Genomic DNA, 14783 nt, shown 5'->3' on the forward strand with positions numbered 1-14783 from the left:
GTGAATTATTGGGTAGCGGAACGGCCGCGCTTTTGTACAAGTACAGCACGCCGCACCGTGAACTTAACCCGGGCTACTGTATGGATGACAATTTTTTTTAAAATATGGTTTATTTAACGGCGCTCGCAACACCCGAGGTTACATCAGCGTCCCCGGTGTGCCGGTATTTTGTCCCTCAGGAGTTCTTTTACATGCCAGTAAATCTACTGACATGAGCCTGTCGCATTTAAGCAAACTTAAATTCCATCGACTTGTGCTGGGATCGAACCCGCAACCTATACCGACTGTATGGATGGTGATGATATGTCAATTAATGATAGCGAAATGAGTCCGAGGTGCTATTCTGCTGCAAGTGGTTGAGGGAAAACCCCGGAAATAAACAGGAAACCCTCAACCAGGTAATTTGTCTCAACTAGGATTTGAACCCGGGCCTGTTCGTTTCACGGTCTGACGTGCTAGCCGTTAATCCATAGCGGTGGACTATAAAAATACCTTAGAACAAATTTTAAATGCATTAAAAGCTACAATGTTAAAAATAACGTTCAATTAGTTGAGATTTTAAATAAAACTTGCCTCGTTTGTACACGAACATTCGGCCAAGGAAACGATAGAAATAATACGATAAAGCTTAAAAGATCAAAATAAAAGCCATACGGAAACTGGAGAATTTACTAAATTACTACGTATTTGTAACAGTCAAAATTATTTCACAATCAACGGGAAATTTTATAGACAGAAAGATGGATTATCAATGCTTTCTCTCGATTTCTCTTCTTCCAGAGATAATGGCAGACAACTCGGAGGAAATAAATGTATTACTTGTAAGAAGAAATATATTACAATAAATAAGATATGTAGACGATACCCTGATCACATATAATAATTACATTTCGAAATTGAGGTTTCAGTATGAGAGATACAGGAGACAAAATAATAATGTGACGGAAATTTGATTTAATCACACCGTAAAATTTCCCGCTTTCTTGAACATGAATCAAGTTCGTTAATTCCTTTGCGGCCAGTTGACTACATTTCAAAATAAGGTCGGAAGGTATCAATCCAAGGACTATCAATTTTCGTAACTACTGCTTCTACTCTCTGACTCTAGATCCATTTTTTCATTCTCTATGGAATTCGCGTTCATCGCTCGACACGTAACAATGCCGTCTTCAACAAAGCAAATGACATATTGGACCGCCATTATGCTTTCTGATTTCAATTAAAGCCAGCAAAGATAGCGCTTTATGGAGAGTATGTGTATTGAGGAGCTCGGATAGATTCCCATGGGACAACCAAGATGAACCTCTTCCCACTAAGGTAAATTAAGTTATATTATGATTTCTGCTTGAAAACTGCATAAATAAGTAGGTAATAAAAACATTTACGATTTGTAGCGTCAATGACGATTCTAGGAATAAATGTGTGTATTTGGGAGTAATAATTAAGCCTCGACTGGACAAGCATATTATTTTAAAATACTACGGAAGAAGTAACACAATTTAAAAATTACTGAGAACAATGAGGTTTATGGTTTTAATACAGTACATTGTTTTATGACCATCCTTCCTTATCTATAAATACAAACAAAATAAATCGTGTAATACAGCACTTCTGAAAGTTTGGAATTTTGTGAATCGTAAATTGTATTTAAATAGTATTTTAAAATTTGGAGAATACTGTAAAATGTATAAAAGTCACGGAAATACGAATCAATAAAAACATGAAAAAAATCACCAATAATAATATTATTATGATATAATTGTAATATTACAAAATATTATATTCCATTATAATTAATATCATTAATACTATCAAAGATCTAAAAAGAAATATAATATTTATCAGTTTCATATTAGGATTCTCTGCGTATGTATGCATGAAAACAAATTACCTAAGAAGGCTAAATGCAGAAACAGAAATGCGACTATAGCTTTCCGCCCTAAAACCATATAATTGTAGAAAAAAGTGTGTACCCTTTAAAAAGGAGCATATTCATCCCACCCAACAGAACAATTTAGTAAGAGATTTTATTCAGGTTGAAGCGTAAGTAATGTCATTAATTTCAAGGGGTTATTCTTTGAGATATTTCAAACAAAATAGTTTAATACAATTTTGCTCCTTTTTTCTTTCTTTTCGAGAGAAAAAATATTGTATATGAATCAGTTCATAGCGTTCGTATTTTGTGAAAGCTATTGAAATATTTCCCAGTATTATCGGTCAGTTCAAGAGGGCAATGTATTATGATAATAAATGATTTAAATAATTTTATTTTAATTATGTCCTTTAAATGTGTAGAAATTTCATCCGAACATATGTAAGTTTTCGTTCTGCAAAGGAATTTTAAAACACAGTGGACAGTGACAACGATGTAAAGGTAAATATCGCCTGCAGAGAGGCAGATACACGTTGTCGTAGGCCAAGTACCTACCCAGAACAGCTAGGGTGTTCGAGACGACGCACAGTGGTCTAGAATGCAAATTTAGCGGGACATAGGCAATTAATAACTTTTCAGCTACCTAACAGATTTTGATGAAATTTTACACAGTAGTTACAGGTAGCATATATGTTTTGTATACAAGCTCTGATTACGTTGGTATAAGGGGAACTATCCCTTATAGGGGGCACAATTAGACAGAATTAGTAACTTTTCTCCTATTTAACAGATTTTTATGAACTTTTACACAGTAGTTACAGGTAGCATATATGTTTTGTATACAAGCTCTGATTACGTTGGTATAAGGAGAACTACCCCTTATAGGGGGCACAATTAGACAAAATTAGTAACTTTTCTCCTATTTAACAGATTTTTATGAACTTTTACACAGTAGTTACAGGTAGCATATATGTTTTGTATACAAGCTCTGATTACGTTGGTATAAGGGGAACTACCCCTTATAGGGAGCACAATTAGACAGAATTAGTAACTTTCTCCTATGTAACAGATTTTTATGAAATTTTACACAGTAGTTACAGGTAGCATATATGTTTTGTATACAAGCTCTGATTACGTTAGTATAAGGGGAACTACCCCTTATAGGGGGCACAATTAGACAAAATTAGTAACTTTTCTCCTATTTAACAGATTTTTATGAACTTTTACACAGTAGTTACAGGTAGCATATATGTTTTGTATACAAGCTCTGATTACGTTGGTATAAGGGGAACTACCCCTTATAGGGGGCACAATTAGAATTAGTAACTTTTCTCCTATGTAACAGATTTTTATGAACTTTTACATAGTAGTTACAGGTAGCATATATGTTTTGTATACAAGCTCTGATTACGTTAGTATAAGGGGAACTACCCCTTATAGGGGGCACAATTAGACAAAATTAGTAACTTTTCTCCTATTTAACAGATTTTTATGAACTATTACACAGTAGTTACAGGTAGCATATATGTTTTGTATACAAGCTCTGATTACGTTGGTATAAGGGGAACGACCCCTTATAGGGAGCACAATTAGACAGAATTAGTAACTTTTCTCCTATGTAACAGGTTTTTATGAAATTTTACACGGTAGTTACAGGTAGCATATATGTTTTGTATACAAGCTCTGATTACGTTAATATAAGTTGAACTACCCCTTATAGGGGGCACAATTAGACAAAATTAGTAACTTTTCTCCTATTTAACAGATTTTTACGAACTTTTACACAGTAGTTACAGGTAGCATATATGTTTTGTATACAAGCTCTGATTACGTTGGTATAAGGGGAACTACCCCTTATAGGGGGCACAATTAGAATTAGTAACTTTTCTCCTATGTAACAGATTTTTATGAACTTTTACATAGTAGTTACAGGTAGCATATATGTTTTATATACAAGCTCTGATTACGTTAGTATAAGGGGAACTACCCCTTATAGGGGGCACAATTAGACAAAATTAGTAACTTTTCTCCTATTTAACAGATTTTTATGAACTATTACACAGTAGTTACAGGTAGCATATATGTTTTGTATACAAGCTCTGATTACGTTGGTATAAGGGGAACGACCCCTTATAGGGAGCACAATTAGACAGAATTAGTAACTTTTCGCCTATGTAACAGGTTTTTATGAAATTTTACACGGTAGTTACAGGTAGCATATATGTTTTGTATACAAGCTCTGATTACGTTAGTATAAGTGGAACTACCCCTTATAGGGGGCACAATTAGACAAAATTAGTAACTTTTCTCCTATTTAACAGATTTTTATGAACTTTTACACAATAGTTACAGGTAGCATATATGTTTTGTATACAAGCTCTGATTACATTGGTATAAGGGGAACTACCCCTTATAGGGGGCACAATTAAACAAAATTAGTAACTTTTCTCCTATTTAACAGATTTTTATAAACTTTTACACAGTAGTTACAGGTAGCATATATGTTTTGTATACAAGCTCTGATTACGTTGGTATAAGGGGAACTACCCCTTATAGGGGGCAAAATTAGACAAAATTAGTAACTTTTCTCCTATTTAACAGATTTTTATGAAATTTTACACAGTAGTTACAGGTAGCATATATGTTTTGTATGCGAGGTCTCGTTACGTTGGTATCAGGGGAACTACCCCTTATAATAGGGGGCGCATTTAGACAGAATTAGTAACTTTTCTCCTATTTAACAGATTTTTATGAAATTTTACACAGTAGTTACAGGTAGCATATATGTTTTGTATACAAGCTCTGATTACGTTGGTATAAGGGGAACTACCCCTTATAGGGGGCAAAATTAGACAAAATTAGTATCTTTTCTCCTATTTAACAGATTTTTATGAAATTTTACACAGTTGTTACAGGTAGCATATATGCTTTGTATACAAGCTCTCATTACGTTTGTCTAAGTGTAACTACCCCTTATAAAGGGGCGCAATTAGACAAAATTAGTAACTTTTCTCCTATCTAACAGATTTTTATGAAATTTTATACAGTAGTTACACTTTGTACATTTGTTTTGTGTACAAACTCTGCTCACGATGGTATAAGCAGAAGTGCCCCTTACAGGGGGATGCATTTAGCCAAAATTTGTAACTTTTCTTCTGTCTTAACAGATTTGTATAAAACTTTATACCGTAGTTACAGGTAGTAAACTTGTTTTGTATACAAGCTCTATTCTCTGGATTGTCTTTGTTTCGACCTCATACTTGCTCTGATGGAAAAGCTGTTTTGGGCAGCCACGACTTTTTCCAGGGGTAATTTTTCTATAAATTGTCATAACTATCACGATGAGAACCTAATTTAATAAGTATCTCACTAAGCCAATGTCCATTTCGTTTAAAAAGCGCATATTCCTTATCCTCTTGCTATCCAACCATAAATTATTTTATGGGGGAAAATGTAACATTTTAGGTACTATTGCACGTTTTGGGCACTCGGGAAGCTTATTTGATACATAATTAACAAGCTGTCATCTTGAATTCCCTGAATTGTACTGCGGAAGCAGATTCGGTTCACAATATTGAAATAACTGCGACCCAGAAAAATTGCACTACTGCACCTCGAAAGAATAGTGCTCATAATTTATTACTTCAGCAAATCTGCGCACCTGAAGACTAAATTTAAAATAGAGGTAAATACTGGAGGAAGTGAAAAAAAATCATTTTTGGACGAAACAAAGGGTTTTTTTCTCTATCTTAGCAAAGTCTACACTCAATTTATATTTTGTCCCGTGTCCATTCATGCTAACTTGATATACTATAATAACATTAAATGTAACAAAAAGAAACAGTGTAACATACCCAAAGAACTACTTGTTATGTTGGCACCAAATATGAATGGAATCGACCACTTACAACAGAGTTACAGCACAAAGAAAACGGCAGACTCATGGCACTTACTGAGTAAGAATGCTGGGTGGCGAAATGTGGCATGTTACCGGCTTCTCATCTCGCTATGCAGCCACCTCCGCTGATTAAGATAATCAATTGAGTGTTACTCAGTTATATAGGAAAAATAATGTAAGGGTTTAATTTCAAATTTTTACATGTCATTTTTCTACATTTGTCCTCCTAAATATGGATTTTAGACCACTGTGCGACGGTTGAAAATCCCTTCCTTGGACATCACTGACACTTTAAATTTTTTGCCACCACAAGCTTTTGTAGCTTCACCTGGATATTCGATGTCATTTTTTTACTTGGTCATTTAACGACACTGTATCAACGACAAAGTTATTTAGTGTCAATGGGATTGGTGATAGCGAAATGGTATTTGGTGAGATGAAGCTGAGAATTCGCCATAGATTACCTGACATTCGCTTTACGGTTGGAGAAAACCTCGGCAAAAACTCAACCAAGTAATCAGCCCAACTTAAATTCTTGAAACTACTATCAAAAAAATGTTCTAAATTTATAAATATTTATATCAATAGAACAACTACTAAGGTTGGATAAAAAGTACTGGCAACAGTTCGATATTTCTGACAAGTCTTTATTCACAGGGGTACAACACTTGCCTACCTTCTATATAGTCGCCCCCCTTATTTATCACCTTTTGCCAAATGTTTGGAAGGCGTCGTACACCATCAGCGCGTCCATCTTTGTTGATGTTCCGTATTGACCGCCCTATAGCACGGTTAAGTTCATCTCTGGTATTGTACCGGATCCCTCGCAGTGCTTCTTTCACTTTGATGAAAAGATCGTAATCGCATGGACTCATATCGGGTGAGTACGGTGGATGTTCCAGAATCTCTCATTGCCAGGGGCGCAAGAGGTCCTTGACAGCAGCAGCGGTGTGACTCCTTGCATTATCATGAAGAATGATGGGATTCTGTACCACCAAGTGTCGTTTTCTCCTGAGGGCTGGTCGAAGGTGGTGCAGTAGATTGACAGAGTACTGTCGCCGCTGGCTGTACTAACTCATCTAACAGTCCTTGTTCATGTCCACACAGCTCGCAGCTCTCCAACGCACCATCATCACGTGACAGCAGTGTTGCCATAACTTTTTATCAAACCTACACAATATAGATTTGAAAAGGCCTATCTTTTATAATTGCTATACGATACCTTGCGTAAGTTAATTAATGTTATTAAATAAAACGATTTTAAATTAATTTCAGAAATTTAGTACCAGTTACCTAATGTGCAAATAATTACACCAATTAATTTTATATAGGCCTAGTATGGTGGCTACCTACTTACTATAAAAATGTACTGTATAAGCTTGTTTTTTGTATGAATTAAATTAACATTAACCAAATTTTATAAGTTTTTAATTCAAGGAATTAAAAAAAATAATAGATATTTTATACGAACTTTAGGCATAAATTAAATGTTTTATGCAAATTTTAGGCCCACACACTATATTTTTAGAACAATTGTTGTTTAGTCAACTGTGGAAAGACAGGTGTGAACCTCATAAGTGATACTAAGAAGACACCACTTATGAGGCAACTACTCCAGGAGATGTTAATGTCATGTTTTATTTAACGACGCTCGCAAATGCAGAGGTTATATCAGCGTCGCCGGATGTGCCGGAATTTTGTTCCGCAGGAGTTCAGTGCAGGAGATAATGGGGGAGCGTAACCAGTTCTTTCCCTCCTTACAACAGTTATGGAACACACGTTATCAAGAGTGTTCAACCTATAGTATATGTACATTGAAAAAAACGCACAGGTGCGTGTGTGCACACACACAATTATGTAAATCAACAATAAATATTTCGGCATAACTTTAATCTTCAATTATTCTGGAAGACTATCTTTCTTGGAGTCATGTTCGATAAGTACCTTACTTGTCTTTTTACACTGATGACCTTTATAATGCTTTAGACTGAATAAGGGGGGCAAAGACTAATTGGGATTTCCCGGTCTCTGATCGGGTCAAAAACCCTGATGGAACTGATATTTAACTCTTGCGGTGAATTTCGGTGAAGTCCGGAGGGCCTAATTAGTCAAATCCACTCTCCTCACCTCCACGCTGGGGCCCCCTGGGATCTTTTAAGATGCGAAAGAGAGAGTGGTGTGCGGAAAGCAGTGGGAAGCTACCGCATTTATATATCCCAAACATCTTGCCAATTTAATCATGTTGAATTCGTCCCTAGTAAAAAATTCCGGACGTAAATTATCCCCCCAATCGGATGTCCGGGTGGGGGATACTGGGGAAGAGTTCTTCATGATGCAAGCAAACGAGGACAAGAAAAGAAGACCGATGACGACTGGATCATGGAAAGTCGAGACAAATCTACCAGGTAAGTTGGAAAACTTGAAGGAAGCAATGAGTCTCGGAAGTTGATGAAATATTGTATTTTCCTTAGACAACACAGACATTGCAGGATACAATATAAACTCGTTTCACTTCAACACGAACCAATATAGCCTACTTTTATTTTGCGTTTCTTTGCATTTTTTAGTATTTCATTGTTTACTGGTCACTTGTTACGAAATGTTCTACTTTTTGTTGGACTATTGCTATTTTCCTCGTTTGAACGGACTTTTTTAATCATAGTCTACATTCCAGAACCTATTGCAAATTGCGTCATGCAGAAATTTGCCTTATAGTTGCAACAGTCTTAACTCTTGATCACGTGTGTAACGTGACTGCCCCCATTTAACTCAGCAGAACAAGTACTGCAGCCACAGTCCTGGCAGTCAGCATATATATCTTACAAGTGAAGTGAAGGAGTATTGATAGAGAAAGTGCTGCTTCTATTGCAGTTTCTCAAGGCTTGCTGGCTGATCCTCATTAAGGGGTGCCAATGAAAGCTTTTCAATTTTGGCAACAACAATAAAACGGCTAGAGCAAAGAGATTAGAGTATTCGTTCAGCTGTCAAAGGTATTAAAAGAACATTTCCAACAGTGAGGAGGAAAAATTTGACGAGAAGTTAAAGAGAAAATTAATATATATATATATATATATATATATATATATATATTGGGAAACAGAATTGGGTAGCAGTCAATGTCCAAATTCGAGAAAGTTCTGCAAGGTGAAAACACTGATTTCAGTGTTTTTTATGAAGATTTTTCAGCAGCAGATGTTGGTCACATCAAGTATGTGTCCAATGTCTCCATGACGTGAGTTGAGGTAAAGAAGGGTTTTTCAATGTACAGGAATGTCTTTCAAGACAACCGACGATCCTTCAAACCTGAAATTCTACGAATTATTATTATTATTATTATTATTATTATTATTATTATTAATATTATTATTAAGGGCAGTTTGTGTCATTTTCCTATGATTTTTGGGTCATCAACTTCCGAGTCATAATTATAAATAATTATAGAAAATATACCCTCCACCACAATGCACTGATTTCTAAGTGAGTTAAATAAACATTTATGATTTATGCAGACTTGGCTGTTTGCTAAGGAATGGCTTTTAAATGTCCTATAAGACCATACTAATGCGAACAAGGTAAAATGTTTGAGGAAAACTAACTTCAAAGTATACAATTTAGTTATATTGAGTTTGCATTGCTTGACAGGTTCGGTTGAGACCAGGAGCCTGGTAGACTTACGGACTGCTATGGAGAGGGAGAATACCATCTACAGAAGCACCATCATAGATGAAGACGATGCAGGTAATATTCAGAATAATGATGAAGAATTACGCTCTGTTCACAGTGACTATAATAAATCAACTATATCCATCATAATCATAATCGTCATCATCAACCAGAAGGTGGACCAATAAACCCGTTCCCATCACACAGGTTCATATCCACGCACCTTGCCATCTCCTCGTAGGACGACACACATCACGATATCCAAATGGTTGCAAGTTTTTTACTATCTTCGTCAGCCTTTTGTCTTCAAAGATGTAATAATGCCAATTTCCTATTTTCCAGCTACACTCAGAAATCTCATTTCTGCAGACTCTAAATGTCTCTTATCAGATCTTCTCAGTGTCCAATTTTGTTACTACTCGTATTACTATTCATATGGGTTATTATAGTCTTCACGTTGAGGTAAAGTTACAAAGGTTAGCGGTACACAGTTACACAGTTCATCAAACGAATTAATTTTGTCCATTTGCAACCACTTAATTTGTTGCTGCTCAAATCTCTGAACGTACTTCTGCCACCTATTAGCAGGGTCCATTCTTGTTGAGGAATAAAACTGTCTAATCGTTACGGTAAACCTGGAAATATCCTTATTTTAAGGAACATCTATTTCGGGGGTATTCTTGCACATTTCCTTCTCTGTCTCTAGAAACATGTACTAGATATAAATCGTTTACTTCAAAGTGTTTGAACACAATTGAATGCTTTGTTGGCGTGAAGACATTTCGTGGTATACAAAATCTTCTAGCCACATAACTTATCTTTTTCAGTTGGAAATTTAAGAACTGTAATATAGCACTGTCATTTACAGCACTCTGATAATTGCTTGAACACACAGGCATACAACATTTGGAAGCCATCTGTAAATAAAATAATATGGATAAATTAATTTCATTTTTAAATAAAAGTCTAAACTTCCTTTATTTCATTTCAATTAGTTTATTTTTCTTTGAAGTTATACCTATATTACAAGCAATTGTTATTACGTGCTTCAATGTTTATTTCTTTTTTCACTTTTACTTTCATGATTATAATAGCTTGGTGACGTACATGTTGTCTTGTTACTGTCCGTCCGAGTAGTTATGTCACACGGTTCTCAAAACGGGGGAAATCACGTGACAGGTATTTATTTAACGGGGTCCTTTCCTTTAAGTTATTTTAAACAGCTGTATAATACTACCTAAACTTCCAATTCTATACAGCAAATAATTGCAGAGAAGAGCCTAACAGCTCAGCCACTAGCCCTTACAGAGAGGACAGGAGAAACGGGATGCGATATAACCATTGGGCTGGACAGTACATATATTTTATCCTCTTCATATTTAGCAATCAGTGTATTACGAAGATTTCAACCAAGAATTACATTGCCTTTCAGCAACAAGTGACAAGCCGGCAAAGCCGATGATGGTGTACGCTGCCACCCAGACCTCGAGCAGCGACCACTTGGAAGGAATCGAGCAGGAGGAGATCGACAGGCACGAGAAGATGATGAGGAAGGAGGGCCTGATGAAGCTGTGGGAGCTGGAGGTGCATCTGTATCACTTCCAATACGAAAAATATGAAGGTACAGTACCTGTTTACATCCTTTCACAAGCAGAATCCGTGGATACGCAGAGTAGCGTAATCAGCTAGTTGGCCGCCATTGTGATTCCATTTCAACACGCTTGAGATAGAAACATTTAAAGTAAGACTCAATTTGGACCAGTGTCCGTGGCCATTAAAATTAAAAATATATGATCCTGATTTAAGCTACATTTATTCCCTCTACAACTGTATACGGCAAATAGCGTGCGCTGGAATAAAAAAGGCTGATTTGTCGGAATTTCCGGCGCAAAGGATTGCGGTACTCTGGATGTACACGGACTCCGTGCACAAGTTCAGGAGACTTGAATTCTTATTGGTAGCGAATAGGGCATTTATACAGTGGTGTCATTCAGCCAGCTCACACCAATCGCCCGATTCACTTGTTTGAAGTTAAAACAAATTAGGTTCTCGACAGAAATGAAGAACATTAATATGTTTAATATTTTAACACGGAATTCTGTAACTTTGTAACATGACAGTAAACATAATCATATCAAATTATTAAATGGTTCATTCCTACACAAGGGTACAGGTAGTCAGAACAGGAATGCAATATCAATGGTTTTGTTTAAAAGGGAATCAAGTCAAAATTTAAAGTTTTGAGAAAACTGCATTTTGAAGCTTTAAGTTGCTGTGTAAAAATCAAAGGATCGTTGAATTTAATCCAAATGCAAATCATGTTTTATATATACTGTAAGTTTCAAATTAGAGTGTGTTAATTGAATTTTTCACAGAAACATGAAGCTTTAAAATTCAGTTTTCCAAAACTTTAAATTCAGAGTTGTTTCCCTTTTGAACTGCCCGTCGATATTATGCTTGCAGGCTTGAAACCGATCTGCAATTATTTTGGCGAGGCCATTTCGTACAAATCCACACTACAGGAGCAACAGTGAGTGGTTTGTAAAGCTAAGAGGTGAGCTGTCTGAAGTGCATTGGCCCCTGTGGCTTATGTTTCCACCTTGACTGTCTAAGCTCAAAATTTCATGCTACGCCACTGATGAATACAAATTTTCAGGATGGAGACATCATCAGTTGCAGATAAACAGAAATTAAAAAAATAGTTTCATTGATTTTTGAAGATGATCTAGTTTTAATAGCACCTACAGAAAATATTTTACAATACTCAGTACATAATTTAAATATTATTGCAAGAAATATAACATGGAAATATATACAGAAATAAAACAAAGTTACGGCCTTCTGGCGAAAATACCCTGACACTAGTAAAATATGTTTAGAAGGCAAAATTTTAGAAAGAGTTAATGATTCTAAATATCTTGGCTACAAATTAATATTTTTGATAATGATTTGGATATAATGAGCGAAATTGTAAAATACTCCAAAACTGTGGGAATAATCAACAAGGTAAGGGTACGTGCAAGACGGAGCCTGGTTGGTAGTTGGTAGCCTGACCGGTTACCTAGTCGGAAGGAATGCCCGAACGTTAAGAAATGGAGACGTGCAAGACGAGGCCTGGTCGGTAGCCTGTTAGCTCGTTGGTAGCTCGTAGAATGAAACACCTCATTTTTCCAGCTACCAGCCACTTAATTGGCTTTACTGAGCATGCGCCCGTACTAGAACTTCCTCACGTGCTAAACGCCTACTGCTCGTCATTTCGACGCGTATAATGGATTGGGAAAGATAATTTCAAATAATAATAATAATAATATTAATAAAAATAATGTTTATTGCCAGAAAAATACAACAGTCTACAAAGAAATTGTAAATTTACAACATTCTAACATTCCTCTAAAAAGAGTGTTCTCGTGCTCAGGGTAGGATTCGATACATAATGAATGTAGACGCATAAATTACAACATAACAGCATCTAAAAATTAATCATTACTCATAACAAATTGCTTACATACATTTTTAAATTTCAAAGTGTTGGAGATAAATAAATTTGAGTATTTACTTATGCCTATTAATTTGTTACAAATTCTAGAGCAGATATTAGTACTTTGGTTGAAAGCAGTGCTCGTTAAACACTTGGGTTCCAACAAACGTACTGTATTCATGCTTTTGGTTTCGTTTGTGAGTATACGATCTGAAACATGTGTGATTTTTATATATAACATTTAATAGTGCATTGATATACGTAAATTTTATGTATTTTCAAGATTTTAAATTCTAAAAACAATTTTTCGATAGGATAATCAATGTTTACAAATTTTGAAACAGGCTCAACCCGACCACCAAAGCCCACATCTTATTGTGAAATTGTGAGATGAAGTAGGAGTTGAAATAGTTATTAATAGGCCCTTAAGGTAAAAGTAGCTCCTCCACATGCCATAAAGGCACTTCGGGGGCATGGAGATAGAACCCCATGCTTTCTTGATCTTGGCACTAGAATGAGGTGGTGTGAGATGGATACCAATAATAAGTAACTTCGTAAATGAATAATTGACATTTTAAAGAAAGTGACGATTTTAGAAACAATATAATTACCAGTACTGACATTTTGGCAATTAAGACATATTATTTAATAATAATAATAATAATAATAATAATAATAATAATAATAATAATGATTTATTTAACCTGGCAGAGTTAAGGCCATATGGCCTTCTCTAACACTCAACCACTAACTTTATCAATGCCATCTGTGTATCTGAATGAACTATATCGTCGGCTTAGAGTGTAAACCTGTTAAATCCATTTTTTTGTCTAAAATTAGATTTTATTACCATTTTAAAGGGGACGAGACTACGAATCGCGTTGCAAAACTAGCTATGCACAATTCAACTCGTAAGCGTACATATACAGTGGCTCCCATAAATATTCGGTTCGTGATTGATTTTGCAGTATTTTGCTATTGTTGTTTTGTTCTGTGTTCAAGCAAACCTGCATTTCCTTGCAAATACATTATTTAAACACTTTGTACATAACGTTAAATAATTTACATCGAAAGTTTAATATTCACGATGTAATAACAAATAATCGGCAAGTACCATCAAAGTTCACTCTCTTTAATATTCGGTTTTGATTTCTTTGCTTTCAATCTAATGCACGTTTTCCGTTGACATCATTGTAGGGTTCAGTAGCGAACGTGCAATCATTCTGTCTACACGTTGTGCACAACCCTGGCGAGGTTGGATTAGTCTACAGGTCGTCAAATCGGTCGCAAAGGAAACAACACAACTTTTGTGATCTATCATGACGAAGAGGGGCTAAAATACACAAAAATAGCCAAAATATTAGTGTGAATAAGAATACAGTTGGGGATATAGTGGGAAGAGACAGAAACGAAGGCAGAATCGAGTCCATACCACAGAAAGGGCAGCCAAAAAAATTAACTGAACGAGAAGACCATTCCATCCTGAAGAAAATAAAAGAAAATCTTCGACTAAATGCAACGAAACTTGCAGCATGTGTTCTTGAGGAGTTTAGCAAGCAGGTAGGTGCCGAAATAATTCGAAGAGATTTGAGGAAAGAGTGGTTTAATGGGAGAGTATGTAGGACAAAACCTTACATAAATGAAATAAATAAAAGGATGCGGCTTCAGTTCGCAAGGGAACATGTCCACAAAGAGGAAAACTGGTGGGACGTTGTGATGTTTGCTGATGAAAGCAAATTTAACGTCTTCGGGTCGGATGGACAACAGTACGTGTGGTATAAGAAAAATGAAGATCTCGGAAAAAAAGAATCTGTTGCGAACAATGAAACACGGTGTGGGCAACGTCATGATATGGAATTGTATGGCTGCAG

This window comes from Periplaneta americana, chromosome 14 (assembly GCF_040183065.1).
Source record: "Periplaneta americana isolate PAMFEO1 chromosome 14, P.americana_PAMFEO1_priV1, whole genome shotgun sequence".
In the NCBI taxonomy this organism is placed as follows: Eukaryota; Metazoa; Arthropoda; class Insecta; order Blattodea; family Blattidae; genus Periplaneta; species Periplaneta americana.